The 17,358-nt window shown below is 45.6% G+C and overlaps 1 protein-coding gene and 2 pseudogenes across 2 annotated transcripts in view; all 3 read left to right on the top strand.

The window, feature by feature from the left end:
* Positions 1-2,411: 2,411 nt before the first annotated feature.
* The window catches only part of LOC144676464 (uncharacterized), a 54,374-nt gene continuing 39,427 nt past the window's right edge, over positions 2,412-17,358 (top strand). The window contains exon 1 of one of the 2 annotated variants that reach the window (XM_078536879.1): positions 2,412-2,453. The gene's annotated coding sequence lies outside the window, so the exon portion shown is untranslated. Of the gene's footprint in view, positions 2,502-17,358 lie in introns of both variants that reach the window. The other variant, XM_078536880.1, reaches the window with a different exon arrangement.
* Positions 5,904-17,098, top strand: LOC144676463 (uncharacterized; annotated as a pseudogene).
* LOC144676466 (U1 spliceosomal RNA) lies at positions 9,385-9,521 on the top strand (annotated as a pseudogene).

Here is a 17,358-nt window from a genome sequence, read left to right as displayed (position 1 = left end):
CAAAAATAGCATTGGGATATGTTTCTACTGATGTTAAGAAGCTCTAGCCCAGTTATATATGTTAATATTCTGGATAAAAGTCAAATAAATCAACTTGATGTTAACAGAGTGATGAGTCATTTAAATATCCCTAATACAAGTTTGTTCCTTTTGAAATGTTCTCTCTCTCCCCTGTTTTCTCCATCCTCACCTCTGACAACAGAAGAGCTTATGGACTTCTTTGTCTCTAAGATTGGGACATTCTGATCAGCTGCCTCTGCTGCTTCCCTCCACTCCATTAGTTCACTGGGCTAAACTTCCTCCAAAGATCTGACCAGCCCCAGCCCTGAACTCACATCTTTCTTTAGTTTCTCTCTTATATCCTCTTATCTTCTCACAAGCTCATCTTGTTCATGAGACCCAGCTTCATCTCTATTTACCCTATCCCCACTGGACTGCTGTCCACCCAGGAGAGTTTTGGAGGAGCGTAAGCTTATGCAGGGTGGAAGTTGGGAGACCAGCCAGGAGGACAGTGGAATAGTCGAGTCTGGAGGTAACAATGATGTGGATGAGTAGCAAATGGGTTGGCGTGGGATGGAGACAACAGATATAGAGTTGGAAGGAGGCGATCTTCATGATGGAGAGGATATGTCATCGGTAGCTCATCCCTCAGCTCAGAGTCAGATCGGAAACTAAGGTTGCAATGGATCTGGTCCAGCCTCAGAATGTGGCAGGGAGAGGGATGGAGTTGGTAGTGAGGGTAACTGAACTTAGGATGGTGGGTTTTTATAGGCCTGAGTATTAATCCACCTCATGGGCCGCAGCTGTACAGACCTGAGCATTAACCAACCTCTGCCACGTATGATTCCATTACAGTAACAGGCCTTTCAGCCCAACCTCGATCTATAAAAAAAATGCCTGTTCACCAATTGGGCTTTCAATGACACTGTTACAATCCATAATTCTCCACGTGGCCGAATATGTTCCATCAGTGACTGCAGAGCCCAGTGTGATTACTCAGCACTGGGTTGTACTCTGAGCATGTGCAGTACAAGTGATGGATGTGGAACATGATGATCAGGATTTGATAGGAGATGACATTGAATTACAGAGAACATCGAGTCTGGAAACAGACTATTTGAAGCAACTCATTTGTTTTCATGGTTATCTTCAAAGTATCTCACTCCATTCCATCTCCCTCACTTCAGCCTTTCAGCTTTTCTTTCTAATCTCCTTTCTCTCGTGTACTCATCTAGTTTCCTTTGAAAGCAACTAAGTTACTTCACCTCAACTGCTTCCTGTGGTAGTAAATTTCACATTCTAACTACTCTCTGACTAAAGACATTTCTCCTTATTTTCCTGTTGGTCTTATTAGGAACTATCTTGAAGATATGGTCCTGGTTTTTGATCCCCCCCCCTCCCCCATGGAAACATTGGCTCCACTTCTACCCCGTACAACCCATTCATAGTTTAAAGAATCCTCTGGCAGGTCACATCTAAGCCTTCACTTTTCTAAAGAACAAAGCCCTATCCTTTTAATTTTCCCAATAACTGTAACCGCTCAGTGAGGATATCATCCTTAAAAATCCTTTGTGCACAAGCTCCAATGCTTATTTGACTTTTTAATTGTATGGAGACCAGAAATACCTACATGGTCCTAACCAATTTGAACAATATTTAATTATTTCTTAATTTGGTACCCCTGGAAATAAATCCAGGCCTTTTGTGAACATTTTTATTTGATTTGCTGACTTGCAATAAAGTTTTTCATTATTCATCTCTTTCTAGAGATTGCATTTCTCTTCTTCACCATTCAGTTTTTTATTCTCTAAGGTCTAGGCAATGTTTGTATTTTTGCTCCCACGGTATATCATTGCTTATTGCACGAATATATGGGCAATGAGCAGGAGTCGGCCATTCATCCCCTCGTTGTTGAAGTTCATTTGCCACTTAACGACCAGTCTGCAGGTGTTCTAATGTCTTCTTGTATTATGTTACATTCTTCCTCAGTGTTAGAAATGCTGTTTGGCATCAGCTGCCAATATTTTCATTGTTCCCAAGTCCCGGTCCGTAGTGTAAATGATGAATAACGGTGTTGGATCATCACTTTGAACCTTCTTCCAATCTGAAATTGCGGGTGGATGTGGTGGTGATTGCATAGATTACATCAGGGAGGAGGGTCCAGACATTCGGGTTTCCACATAATAAAGTGTTTATTTTATGTATTGTGCCTCTCGAACTGACCTTAATTGGGATGCCGAAACATTACATTCTCTGCCCGCATTCAAGCTATCAATGGCGGCTTATTTACCCAGAACAGCCCGCGCTCCAGAAGGTCCCCTATCAATGACTATAGGAGTCCAGTGCGCAGGTGCAGTGTGGGTGTGCGCTCTGAGCATGCTCAGTGTCAGTCATGGTGACAGAGTGAGGAGGAGCGGACGGTTTGGGAGGCGGGAGGAGATTGTGGGCACAGGGTAGGAATGGAAACCGCGGCTGGACTGGGAACTGGATCAACTTCTGGGGTAGGCCTGAGACCCCGAATAAGAGGCCCGAAACCCCGCGTTTACCCCGCGGTGACAGGCCCGAGGACAGCGGGCTCACTGGCCGCCATCTTGCGAGTCGGGGCGGGGCGGATCCGGGAGGCGGGGCTTCCTCCCCAGTGACAGACCCGGGTTATTAAAACAAAAATTGCAGGAAAAACTCGGCAGGTCTGACATCATCTGGGAAGAGAAAGACAGAGTTGACATTTCGAGTCCGTATGACTCTTCTTCAGAATTGAAGAGAAGTAGAAATGTGGTGAAATATATATGTTAAAGGGCGGGGCGGTGGGGGGGGGGGGGAGGTGCGGCGTGGGATTGGTGAAGCTGGATAGGAGGCCAGTGATAGGTGAAGGCAAAGGAGAATCCGACTACCCGGGCAACAGGCCGCCACCATCTTGGGAGAGGAAGGCGGGGCTTGTTCAATGAGGGGGCTCTTGGGCGGCCATCTTGGTGAGGTAAGAGGCAGTGGGCGGGGACTCAGGGACCCATTGGCCTGTGCAGCATTGTAAGATGGAATTCACTTCCCCAGAACAAAAACAGAATTACCTGGAAAAACTCAGCAGGTCTGGCAGCATCGGCGGAGAAGAAAAGAGTTGACGTTTCGAGTCCTCATGACCCTTCAACAGAACTCGAAACGTCAACTCTTTTCTTCTCCGCCGAGGCTGCCAGATCTGCTGAGTTTTTCCAGGTAATTCTGTTTTTGTTTTGGATTTCCAGCATCCGCAGTAGTTTTTTGTTTTTATTTCACTTCCCCAGAGATCAGTGAAGGCTGGGTCATTGCACATTTTCAAGGCTGAGTTAGCTGCATTAATTTTTGATCCACAAGGCAGTCATGGGTTATGGGTGCGAGGAGAAATGTGGCGTGAAGGCCAGAATCAAATCAGCCATGATCTCACTGAGCAGGCTTGATGGGCCGAATGGCCTCTGCTGCTGTTATTTCTCACAATCTTATGAAGGTGGGCTGCTTCAGCGAGCGGAGTGCATGTTTGGCCATCTTGTTGGGGAACAGAGAATTGGTGGAACTTCAGCATCCCAGTCATCAGGAGATAAGAGGGGAACGTATGTGAAACAGGGTGTTAAACCTTCGGGGAACCAAGAGAGAAAAAAATGCTTCATAGAAACTAGAATTTTTCACTCTGAATTTCTGGTCTTTCCTGACAGCGCTAACTTTTGTAAACTCCTTTTACAGCATATCAGAAAGGGAGGATTTGAAAATGGAAAGCTCAAACCAAACATCACAGCAAGATCTGACAGAGCCACTTGTTTCATCAGGACCTGAATATTATCCGCCTTTGAGTGTAGCAGGAGAAATGTTTGTCTGTTTACCCGTGGGAAAAGATTTCAAGCATCAGTGTGACTGGAAAAGCACCAAGACACACACACCCATGTAAGCATGTTCCAGTGAATTGACTGTGGAAAGAGTCTTAACCAGTTAAACAACCTGTAAAACATTACCCCATTCACAGTGGAGAGAAACCACACACATATTCTGTATGTGGATGAGGCTTCAACTGATCATCCAATCTGGAGAGACACAAAGGCACCCACACTATGGAGAAACCATGGAAATGTGGGGACTGTGGGGAGGGTTTCAGTTACCCTTCTGAACTGGAAATTCATCGACGCGCTCACACTGGGGAGAGACCATTTACCTGCTCCAATTGTGGGAAGGGATTCACTCAGTCGTCCAGCCTGCTGACACACCAGTATGTTCACACTGATCAGAGACCTTTTGAATGTTCTGACTGTCAGAAGAAATTTAAAAGCAAAAAATATCTTCTCAGACACCAACACATTCACAGTGGGGAGAAGTCATTCACCTGCTCCATGTGGGAAGGGATTCACTGCTACATCTAACCTGCAGAAACACCAGCGAGTCCTCACAAATGAAAGACCTTTTAAATGCCCAGACTGTGGGAAGTGCTTTAAAAGTTCTGGGGAAGTGATATGCCATCAACGTGTTCACACAGATGAGAGACCGTTCAGATGCTCTCACGGTGGGACTGGGTTCAGGCGATCATCTGAACTCACTGTACACCAGCGAGTTCACACTGGGGAGAGGCCGTTCACCTGCTCTGCATGTGGGAAGGGATTTACTCAGTCATACAACCTGCTGAAACACCAGCGTATTCACTCTGCTATGAAACCCTTTAAATGTTCTGACTGTGAGGAGAGCTTCAAAAGCAGCAATGATCTGCTGAGACACCAGCAAATTCACACTGTGGAGAGACCGTTCACCTGCTCCGAGTGTGGAAATGGATTCACTGACTTAAAACGTCTACTGAGACACCGGAGAATTCACGAGTGTCTGCAGGAGTTGGATTCTGCTGTTTTTGCTACTGTTAGCCACATCCAGTATTAATCACTGTATTAACCTCTGTATTAATCCTGAGGTGTGTAAGAAATGTGTCCCAGCCACTCTCTTCCATAGTTTAGAGCTCCAGGCATGGAACAGAAGGCTCCTTTATAACTGTATTTGGAGTCAAGAAGAGCAAGTGTGAATGCTGGAAAGTGTAAGATTTTAGTCCAGAAGTCACAGATTACCCAAAAAGGGAGCTGTTGAAGTCATTGGTGATTTTTCAGCATTTTATTAAGAGGCAACATTTAGATACGATACATCAGTTAAATATTCAGAAAAGATACACAACCTGTAACAGCTGAGAATGGTTTACCAATCCTGATCTCTGTGGCTGGAGGTGACAGTCTCCTCGGAATGGTTTACTGGTCCCGGATCAGGGAGATGCTGATCTCCATGGCTGGAGGTGACAGTCTCCTCTGGATGGTTTACTGGTCCTGGATTGGATGATCGGACAGATGAAGCTGATCTCTGCAGCTTGATGTGGCAGCCTCTTCTGTTCTCATTCTTCTGGATCTAGTCCAAGTGTTTGGTGTTAATCTGAAGCCAGATCATTATGGATCAGTTTGAAAAAACCTTTACTGTCCAAAATGATGTTCCCTCTCGAGCCTGTTTAAACTTCACTCAGACAGTTGGTTTACATGTGGGTCATCAGATCCAACCTGATCAGGGTTAGAGATCTCTTGTTTCAGGGACATTGATAGAGAGATGTCCTTGGTAGAGATAACAGGCCTGTCCTGTGTTTGTCACCCAGCAAGCCGCTGTGGAAGCTTTCTTCGTAACAGAGAGTACGAGAGCTGTTTCTATTAATATTCAATGAATTTCTTAACATCTCATGAAGATTATTAGATGGTGATATTTTACCAAACAAACTGTTAAATCAGAGATTGGTGTGAAACTGCGACCTGTTCCTGACTGAAAGTGATGTTTCCAGTCTGAAAATTTCCAAGCGTTTGTGTAACATTCTGGAGTCTCCCAATGTAAGGCAGTGACAACAACAACTTGGATTTACCCTTGAACAGATTAAAATGTCCCGAGACCCTTCACAGAGAATCAAAAGCTGGGTCGAAAAGGTAAGAAGGAGACAGGTTTAGTGAGGGAATTCAAGCCCCGAGGACCTCAGCAGGGTGAAAGCGCCTCTGCCAATAGTGGAGTGATGTAGGTGTGGGGAGCTGAAGGGGTCAGAATTTTATTTTTGTTCTTTCATGGGATGTGGGGGGTCACTGGAAAGGCCAGTATTTGTTGCCCATTCCTTGTTGCCCTTGAACTGATGGGTTGCTCAGCACAAGAGTCAACTACATTGTTGTGGGAGTTTGGAGTCACATGTAGGCCAGACCAGGTAAGGATGGTAGATTTCCTTCCCTAAAGGGCATCAGTGAACCAGATGGATTTTTACAACTATCGATTACTGAGACTAGCTTTCAATTCCAGATTCATTAATTGAATTTAAACTCCATCAACTGCTGTGATGGGATTTGAACCCATGCCCCCAGAGGATTAGCCTGAATCTCGGGATTACTGATGCAGTGATATTAGCACCACACCACACCACTGCCCTCAGCCCCTTGATTTCAGGAGCACACAAAATGAAGTTGAACACAGTTAAATGTGAGGTAGTAGATTTTGGTCAGAAGAATGAGGAGGTCATTTATTACTTGGAAGGTGTGAGCCTGGGTGGAAAAAAGGAACTAAGAGATCTCTGAGTATAATTGTATCATTCAGAGCAAGGCCATAAAATGAGCAAATCGAGCACTAGGTTTTATTTCTTGAGGAATGGAATTGGAATGTGGGGAAGTTCTGCTAAAGCTGCCTGGAACCCTGGTCAGACCACACTGAGAGTAATGAGTACAGCTCTGGTCACCATTTTATAAAACAAATAGAGAGACCCTGGAGAGGGAGCAGAGAATATTTACAAGGATGATACCAGAAATACATATGAGGAAAGGATTGACAGACTGAGTCCCTTCCCCCTGAAAAATAGCAGGCTGAAGGGTGACCTAATAGAGGTCTTTAAAATTGTGAAAGATTTCGATAGAGAGGAAACAGAGAGAACGTTTTCTCTCGTGGGAAAGAGAATAACCAGAGGTCTTCAATAGAAGATGGTGTAAAATTATTAACACTGAACTCTGTTAAAACCCCTTTTGTGTTATAGTGAGGAAGGAAAATGGAGAAATAGGGCATAATATAAATTAATTCCACGGGAGAAAGATTCTGGGAAATAATGACAATCTTTAAAACACTTACTGCAGCTAAAAACTAAAGTTCTTGAAGATTGGTTGTGTGAGCCAAAGGCAGGAATGTAGGGGCCTCTCTGAGATAAATGGCAACAGGATGTAGCAGCCTGCAGGTACGAGGAAATAGAACCATGGTGAATACACGGAACATTACATGATTAACCAAGGCTAACATTCCTGACATGAACTGTGAATACGAAAATGTAGGTGATTAACTAAGGCTAACATTGCTGACATGAACTATACCTGATTGGTTAAGAGAAACATTCTCAGGGCATGATCACCACAGGGATGAATATTGATTGGGATGGGGCAGAGGTTAATTGGATAAGAGGCAACAAGAAAGAGATCCTCCTGAGCAAGGCCATGTGGAGGAGAAGAAGCCGAGACCAGCAGCCAAGAGAAGGAGAAACAGAGAAGAAACAGATTTGACACAGGTAGAATAACCCACATTAAACTGTAAATCATTGCCAGAGCTTGTTGCTGTAGTTTACATGAAACTTGATAAACTTGTCCTGACTTTGTCTCCATAAAGTTGTTTCACAATTGAAACTTTGTTACTATGTCTGTTTCTGTTGATAAATGAGGAATTAAAACCTCCCAAAAGTACAGATTGAGTTACTGTTTATATTAAAATAGACTGTATCGGTATTTATGTTAAAGTAGAATGTATCTCTGATTACATTACTGAAAACACTGTCTCAGATTCCTGCACTAAGCCAATGCCTCTATTTATAACATACTAGGATCTACCTCAGTTATTACTGCATTGCACCATATCTCTCCTTATATTACAATCGGCTATATTCAAGATATTACTGCACTAGACCCTATCTGATTATTACCAAACTCGACCATGTCTCTCTTTATATTACACGTTACTCTGCCTCAGTTCACAGAATTGTTACGGTGCAGAAGGAGGCCATTTGGCCCATCGTGTCTGCACCGGCTCTCTGAGCATTGTAACTTGGTGCCACTCTCCTGCCTTTTCCCTGTAACCCTGCACATTGTTTCTATATAAATAATCATCTATTGCCCTCATGAATGCCTCAGTTGAACCTGCCTCCACCACACCTCCAGGCAGTGCATTCCCAACTCGAACCAGTCGCTGTGTGAGAAAGTTTTTTTTCACATCACATTTACTTAGACCATAAGACATAGGAGCAGAAATTAGGCCGTTCGGCCCATCGAGTCTGCTCCGCCATTCAATCATGGCTGATAAGTTTCTCAACCCCATTCTCCCGCCTTCTCCCCGTAACTTCTTTTGCAAATCACTTTAAATCTGTGCCCTCTCGTTCCCTCGATGAGTTTCTCCCTATTTACTCTATCGAACCCCCACGTGATTTTGAACACCTCAGTCAAATCTCCTCTTCACCTTCTCCTCTCCAGAAGAACAGTCCCAACCTCTCCAAACTATCTTCATAACTCAAAACAAAAAACAGAATTACCTGGAAAAACTCAGCAGGTCTGGCAGCATCAGCGAAGAAGAACAAAGTTGACGTTTCGAGTCCTCATGACCCTTCAACAGAACTAAGTAAAAATAGGAGAGGGGTGAAATATAAGCTGGTTTAAGTTGTGGGGAGGAGGGGGAGAGAAGTGGTTGGGGGGGGGGGGGTGGTTGTAGGGACAAGCAAGCAGCGATAGGAGCAGATAATCAAAAGATGTCACAGACAAAAGAACAAAGAGGTGTTGAAGGTGGTGATATTATCTGAAAGAATCTGCTAATTATGACTGGATGGCAGGACACGCAAGGTACAGCGTGGCGCCCAGAACTATATACAATATTCCAACTGAGGCCTAACGAGTGTCTTATATTGAGGGAACAGCGCCACTAATTGGCGAATACCTGTATTGCAGCCAGTGGCCCAGGAAGGCGGTTTGTCTCCTTTTAAGGCATTATGCAAATATAAATGGAGGACAGTATATCAGCTATCTTTTCTCCATCTAGAGGGATAGTTAAGCATGTTCTACAATACATGAGAAAAACTGAGCTGTTTAATGGAAAAATATGAACAGGGTGACGTTATGATTTTTAAAAATTAGTGTACGTGACTATGAGAGGTAGTGCTTGATGCCGGCTGGCAGCGTGTGAGAGGTTAGGGAATACTTACCTGGCAGGGGAGCAAACAATGATCATGCAGGTTCTCCCAGGACGAGACACCTCCAGGAGGAGGTGTCAGCTGTGGCTCAGTTCATAGCACCCTCGCCTTTGAATCAGAGGGTTGTGGGTTCATATCCCACTCCCGGAAACCAAGAACTGTGATTGTGCTCGAAAAGAATTGCAATTTCCTCTCCCAGGACGAGGCTATCCCATTGCACTTCGGGTGTGCTGATGCCTGCGATGTCCCCAAATGCGGGATACTCGACTGCAAAATTTGTGGTAGTGGGGGACTGCGTTCGCGCTCTCCCCTGGTTTACAATTCAAAAAATAGACTTCAACATATTTGTTTAATGAGGTTCTTTGTTATATCTTATCCAATGTAAACAATTTGGGCCACAAAATACTCTTTCGAAATCTAGACTCTTTTGTTTTCCCTCCCGCAACTATCCAACCCCCATTCTTTTCCTCCCTGCGATTATCAGCAGGCGATTATTCCATCTCCGCATCATTTTATCGCTGCCATTTCTGTTGTGGCCGCCAAATTCCACGCGCCATTTTTAACCCCGCATTTGCCCACTCCAATATTCTCTCTCAAACCCCCAAATAATACCCAACCCACCATCAAAACAGTCCCTACACTCCTTCCAGCACCACCCTCCACCTCCCAACCCACCCCGTATCTCTCTGGACTTCGGTATATCATCAGTCAGCTATTCATTCATTTACATTCACCATTTAAAACATGCAGCTGCGAACCCTCACTATTTCAAACATGTGCAAGTACCCTGTCCCCATGTACATTCTAATTACCCCCCTCCGAAATCAACAGCAGCCTCCCACCCCCTCTGTATAATCTCCCCCTTCAACAGCCCCCTCTATGATTCCTACCTTCTCAAACTCCTGCCCCCCTCTCCCCATGTGTAAAGTCTTTCCCTGCCCCTTCTGCAGCTCACTTCCCCTGCTGTGGGTTTATCTCATAAACAGGCTTTCCATTCACTTGCCATTATTTCTTCAAGACTTCAATAGCGCAAAGCGAAGAAATAAACGGAGAAAGAAAGCTGGAGAGAGACAGAAAGAAATCTAAACCCAAAACCTCCGTAAAATGAATAGAAAATGACCAACAGGATGATCACACAGCCTAAAACACATGCATTATCCCTGAATTATAACAAGACTTTAGACAGCTTCACATTAGGACTTCTCACTTTCTCTTGTGGGGCTCCAGTTCCTCACACACCGGAGGCTAACATGTATGTTTTAGATTGCAAGGCCGGGCTACTTTAACCCCAGGGCTATCTTTTTGAAACTCCAGGCCCACAGCCTAACAGGAACTGGTTAACCGGAGCCACCGAAAACCAGGCAATTAAATCTCAGGGTAAGAAACAGACACAAACTCACGTGGGCTCATGGGGTGCGGCCTTGGAGAAGGTCTCAGTCTGTCCCCTCTGGAGGAAGGTCCTGAAGAGGAAGAGTCCTTGTCCCAGTCTGGATCTTCACATTGCAGGTTTCAAAATAAAAATTCATTGAGAGTCATACAGTTACTAGGGTACTAGGCCCTGTCTCAGTTATTACTGTAATAGATCTTGTTTCGGTTTATATTTCATTAGACAGTGTCTCAATTATTACTGTAATAGATCATGTTTCTAATGATATCTACCTATATCACACTAGGCCCTGTTCTAGATCGGCATCAAATACTGGCCTTGTAAGTACATTTATAATACATGATACTCGGTCTACTGATTATTGCACGGGACCTTACCCCTGTTCATAACACATTAGACCCAGTTTACTGATTACGGCACTGGACCCTGTCCCTGTTTATAATACATTAGACCTGGTTTACTGATTACTGCGCTAGACCCTATCCCTGCTTATACTACATTAAACCATGACCCTGTTTATAATACACGAGACCCAGTCTACTGCTTACTGCCCTAGACCTTCTTCTTGATTATAATACACTGGATCATGTCCTTTTTTATAAGACACTATACCCGGTCTACTGGTTACTGCACTGGACCATGTTCCGAATGGCAGCCACAGCTCCCATAATCCCCCGCGCCCCAGAAAACGCTCTATCCAACTCACGCCTTTCCCCAGGCGCTGAGAGTGCGCGTGATCCCCCGGGTCAGCCGCGGGGCATTCTGGGTGGCTCCTTTGTTGTGAGTCGGACTCGGTGGAAACGGGAGAAGAAACCGGGAAGCGGCGGCGAGGATGGGGGAGGCGCTGCAGCATCGCTTTAATGGGCAGCCCTGACCCCCAGCCCGGGGAGATCACCGCACGGCCGCCGGGCCCGGCCGCTCTCATTCGGCCTCTGAGAGCCGCACTCGCTGTTCCTGAGGCTGCGCTTGCCCCCCGCTCAGTTTCTCCATTGAATCCTGTTTCTCTCCTTGTTTCTCCCAACTCAGATTCACCGCCTCATTTTCTTTTCTCCCTCTGCGCCCCTGAACTCCATCTGACAGGGTCATGTCGGAGAGCGGGCATTGACTGTCCTGGGAAACAACAGCAAGAGGAGCTCAGAGGCCGGAGGAGCAAAGGGAGCAGCGAGTTCAGTCATCAAACGGGGGGATTGAGGACTGGACCCTGAGTCAGTCAGTCAGAAGAGTCAGAGTGAACCCCTGGGGAATCATTCATCTCTGAAAAATTAAAGGAGTATCTCTTTTATCAACAACGTTATTTAACATTTATCAGTATTTTTATTTATTTCATGGGGTGTGGGCATCACTGGCAAGGCCAGCGTTTGTTGCCCATCTTAATTGCCTTGAATTGAGTGACTTGCTCGGCCATTGCAGCAGCAGTTAGGAGTCAACCACGTTTCTGTGAACTTAGGGTCACATGTGGGCCACAACAGGTAAGGATGACAGGTTTCCTTCTCTAAAGGACATTAGTGAACCAGATTGATTTTGCAATGATCTGGTCACTGTTACTGACATCAGCCTTATATTCCAGATTTTATTAAAGGGAGTTAAATTGCACCAGCTGTGCTGATGAGATTTGAACCAATCTCCCCAGAGCATTAGCTTTAGCATTATAAGTTCAGTGACATTATCAATACGCCACCATCTTCCTGGAGTTCCTGGCCTTTGTTTCAGATGCTTCTGTGCCAAGTTGAGCAGGTGTTTAAAGGTCGTTCATTTCCCTCGTTCCATGTTGTTGTTAGTTAAAGATATAGATTAATTCCTCATTGATCATGCAACCATTTGTGATATTTAGAGAGACAATCATTCAGATTTCTGCACATTTATGAGTTAAAGAAACATCCTTCATGCAATTAGTGATCCACATTCTGTACTGGGGGAGATGTCTGGCGACTTCAGCCTTTAAAATTCTAATACTTTTGTTCAATTCCCTCCATGGAGTCACCCCTCCCTATCTCTGTGACCTCCTCAAGCCCTATACCCTCTAAATAAGGAGAAGCACTTTCCAGTGTGAGACGGGTCAGTGAGCAGATAACACAGATTGAAGGTAATTGGCATCAGAACCAGAGGTGACATGAGGGAGATAATGCAGTGATTTGTTATGCTCCAGAATGCACTGCCTAATAGGGTGGTGGAAGCAAATTCAGTAATACCTTTCAAATGGGATAAATACTCAAATTGGAAAAAAATTGCAGGGCTGTTGGGAAAGGGCAAGATTGTGGTGTTAAAGTGCACAGCTCTTTCAAAGATCCAGTGTGGCCATGATGGGCAGAATGGCCTCCTTCCATGCTGTGCCATTCCATGACATTAGGCACTCTGCATACCTCTGATTCTGGCCCCTTACTTGCTAATGACCTCAACAAAAGAGCTAAATTCCAGAGATGATTTGAAAGTGACTTACCTTGGCCCAGTGTGGCATCAAGGAGCCCGAGTAAAATTGAAATCAATGGGAATTGGGAGGGGGGAATCTGGCTGGAATCATGGCCAATACTAAGGAAGGTGCTTGTGGTTGTTGGAGGCCAATCATCTCAGCCTAAGACATTGGTGTGTGACTTGCAGAGGAATTTGGAGGTGATAGCATTTTCATAATCCTGCTATCCTGGTCCTTCGAGGTGCTGGAGGTTGAGGGTTTGTGAGATTCTGTCAAAGTTCTTGTCGAGTTGTAAATATATAAAATTCCTCTCCATCACCCACTGCCTCTCCCACCTCTCCCTTTCCTTCTATAGATGCTGGAGCCTTGTGTAGACAGAGACTGATTCTTTTCCCTGAAGGACATTAGTGAACCGATTGTGTTTTTATGACAATTTGATAACTTTCGTTGTCACTTTTCCCTAGTGCCAGCCCCACAAATTACCAGGTTAATTCAGCTCAGTATCACAACCTGCCTTTGCTTTTCTGGGATTCTCTCTCACTCCATTTTTTCTGTTTTAAATCAAATTCACAGGATATTTGAAGTCGAAGGATTTGCAGTCGAGAAACACAAACACATCATATCAAGATCTGCCTCAATCACAAAATTTATCATAACCTGAATATCATCAGATTTTGAACATGGAAGGAAAAAGCACTGTTCACAATGGGGGGAAACCGTGCATGTGCTCTGTGTGTGAACAAGACTTCAGCCATTCATCCAGCCTGTCAGAACATAAATGCAGTCAGAATGGGGAGAAACCGTGCAGATTTGGGGACTGTGGGAAGGGATACAATTATCCATTCAAGGTAGAAGTTCATCAGGGTCGTCACAACGGGGAGAGGCCATTCACCTGCACTGACTGTGGGAAGAGATTCATTACCTCATCCCACCTTCTGACACACCAGCGCATTCACACCGGAGAAAAGCCGTTCACCTGCTCCAAGGGTGGGAAGGGATTTGCTCATTCATCCAACCTGCTGAGACACTAGCGAGTTCACACTGATGAGAGACCTTTTCAATGCCCAGACTGCAGGAAGCACTACAAAAGCTCTGGGGAACTGATGTCTCACCAACGTGTTCACACTGATGTGACACCGTTCAAGTGCTCTCACTGTGGGATTGGGTTCAGACGATCATCTGACCTCAGGGTACATCAGCGCATTCACACTGGGGAAAGGCCATTCACCTGTTCAGAGTGTGGGAAGGGATTTACTACCTCATCTTACCTTCTAACACACCAGCGAATTCACACTGGGGAGAGGCCATTCACCTGCTCTGAGTGTGGGAAGGGATTCACTCAGTCATCCCACCTGCTGACACATCAATGAGTTCACACTGGGAAGAGGCCGTTCACCTGCTCCAAGTGTGGGAAGGACTTTTCTTACTCATCAAACCAGCTGAGGCACCAGCGAGTTCACACTGGCAAGAGACCTTTTAAATGTCCAGATTGCGGGAAGTGCTGTATAAGTTCCAGGGAACTGTTGTCCCATCAACGTGTTCACACTGGCAAGAGACCATTCAGATACTCTCACTGTTGCATTGAATTCAGCCAATCATCTGACCTCACTGTACATGAGCGGGTTCACACTGGGGAGAGGCCATTCACCTGCTCCAAGTGTGGGAAGAGATTCACTCGGTCATCCTACGTGCTGACGCATCAAAGAATTCACACTGGGGAGAGGCTGTTCACCTGCTCCGACTGTGGGAAGAGATTCAATCAGATATGCACGCTTTTGGGACACCAGCGAGTTCACACTGGGGGGAGGCCGTTCACCTGCTCTGAGTGATTTCAGACCTTCCTCTGAACAGTTTTCAAACTGACTCCAGCTTATTGTCCATTCCTTCACTCAAGACCCGGATGGAAAACCCTCAGCTCAAGATGGCGGCGGCCGGTTGCCCGGGTAACCCGGACCTGTCACCGGGGAGGAAGCCCCGCCTCCCTGACTCCCACTCGCATGATGGCGGCCAGTGAGCCCGCTGCCCCCGGGCCTGTCACCGCGAAGAAAAAGTCCAGTTTCCCGCTGGAATTTGTGACAAATCAGCTTTCAAAATGATGCAGAGTTTCAGCCAATGAGGGAGATCCGGGCTCAGCCCCGCCCCTCATTCACTCCGATTGGTGGAGGACCTGTCGCTGCTGCTCCGTCCGCCAGACCGCCCCCTCTTCCTATTGGTCCGGACCTGCCATCAATCACCGGGCTTTGTGAGTTGAAGCATGCGCAGTGCTGATGCTGTAGCTGGAGTGAGGCCTGTCGGCCCCAAATCTGAATAAGAAGCTTCTGGTCCCGCGTTTGTATCGAGCGGGGGAAACAGCTGCGGCTTCCCCCGGCGACAGGCCTGAGTTTACGGCCGGCATCTTTATAGAGGCCGCAAACCAGCAGGAGGCAAAAAATCAGAGAGAGAGTTTGTTGTGAAGTCAATGGGTTGTTGTAAATCAGGAGGTCAGGGTTACAGTCAACAACAACAACTTCTATTTATATAGAGCCTTTAGCATCAGAAACCATCCCAGTGCATTTCACAGGAAAATTATAAAACAAAGTGTGACACCGAGACTCATGAGGAGATATGAGGGCAGGTGACCAAAAGCTTGGTCAAAGAGGGCAGTTTTAAAAAGTGCCTTAAAGGAGGAAAGTGAGGTCGAGACGGAGAGATGTAGGGAGGGAATTGCAGAGCTTGGGGCTGAGGGAACTGAAGACGCAGCCACAAGGGGTGGAGAAACCACCTTCACGATTGCTCATTAAATCTCGACACAGTAAGTTCTGGACACAAGGCTCATGTTTTATTCTGTATGGTTGGTCAGGCTGTTTCAGATTAATATTTTAACACGAGTAATGAATAAAGTGAATTATCAAACATATTGTTCTCTCTAGTTGTACAAACTTGTTAAAAGGATACAGAAAGAATTATCCAACACTTTGTCTGGATTTCAGCCCAGGGATAATGTGTGGGATGGGGATCTGCTGCTTTGAGGAATAAGAGAGGGAAAAAATGTTCTATTGAAACTAGAATTGTCTGTTCTGAATTTCTATCCTGTACTGACAGAGATGATTTGTGTAAACCCCTTTTACATGATATTACATGGGGAGAATTTGTAGACACGTAACTTGAATCGAACATCACATCAAGATCTGACAGTCACTGGATTCATCAGGACCTGAATATCATCAGCCCTTGAATCTGTAAGGAGAAATGTTTGTCCGTGGGAAAAGGTTTCAAACATCAGTGTGACTGGAAAAACACCGAGACACGCACACACTAGTGAGAGTGTTCCAGCGCACTGACTGTGGAAAGAGCTTTAACCGGTTACACAGCCGAAAAAAAAATTGCATCATTTACAGTGGGGAGGAACTGTTCTGTCTGTGAAAAAGGCTTCATCTGATCATCGAATACCATGGAGAAACCATGGAAATGTGGGGACTGTGGGCAGGCATTCACTACCCCCTCCAAGCTGGAAACTCATCGACGCACTCACACTGGGGAGAGACCATTCACCTGCTCTGAGTGTGGGAAGGGATTCACTCAGTCATACAGCCTAGCATTACACCAGTGAGTTCATACCGGGGAGAGGCCCTTCACCTGCTCCGTGTGTGGGTAGAAATTTATTAATTCTTCCAACCTTCTGAGGCACCAGCATGTTCACAGTGAGGAAAAGCCATTCATTTGCTCTTATTGTGGAAAGACTTTCAGTCTTTCAACCATCCTCATCTCACACCAGCGAGTTCACACTGGGGAGAGGCCATTCATCTGCTCCGTGTGTGGGAAGGGATTCACTGAGTCAGCCAACCTAGCATTATACCAGCGAGTTCACACTGGGGAGAGGCCATTCATCTGCTCTGTGTGTGGGAAGGGATTTATTAATTCATCCAACCTGGTGTCACACTAGCGAATTCACACTGAGGAGAAACCATTCAACTGCACTTCCTGTGGAAAGAGTTTCAGGCATTCAAGTAATCTCAGTCTGCACCTGCAAGTTCACACAGGAGAGAGGCCATTCACCTGCTCCCATTGTGGGAAGGGATTCACTTGTTCCTCTCACCTGGTGAGGCATCACAAGTGACAGCACGGACTGGATTCTAATGTTATTGCTGCTGTTAACCATATCCAGGATTGAACCATGTTCATTCTGACAGCTGGGGTTTGTCTCTGCTGCTGTTAATAATCCCTGTAACTGGGTTGAAGTTTAATATGCTGAATCTATAGCTGATTGTGTTCTTGGGACGGCAGTGTCCCTTTAAGAACCGCTGTCTGATCTTTCCCCACAACTCTGTGACATTCATCAGAAATTAGTTTACATCAAGATTATGAACTTTTCTTCAA

Source organism: Cetorhinus maximus, unplaced genomic scaffold, assembly GCF_964194155.1.
Source record: "Cetorhinus maximus unplaced genomic scaffold, sCetMax3.hap1.1 HAP1_SCAFFOLD_1625, whole genome shotgun sequence".
NCBI classification, from domain to species: domain Eukaryota; kingdom Metazoa; phylum Chordata; class Chondrichthyes; order Lamniformes; family Cetorhinidae; genus Cetorhinus; species Cetorhinus maximus.
This window is presented reverse-complemented; position numbering and strand designations above follow the sequence as displayed.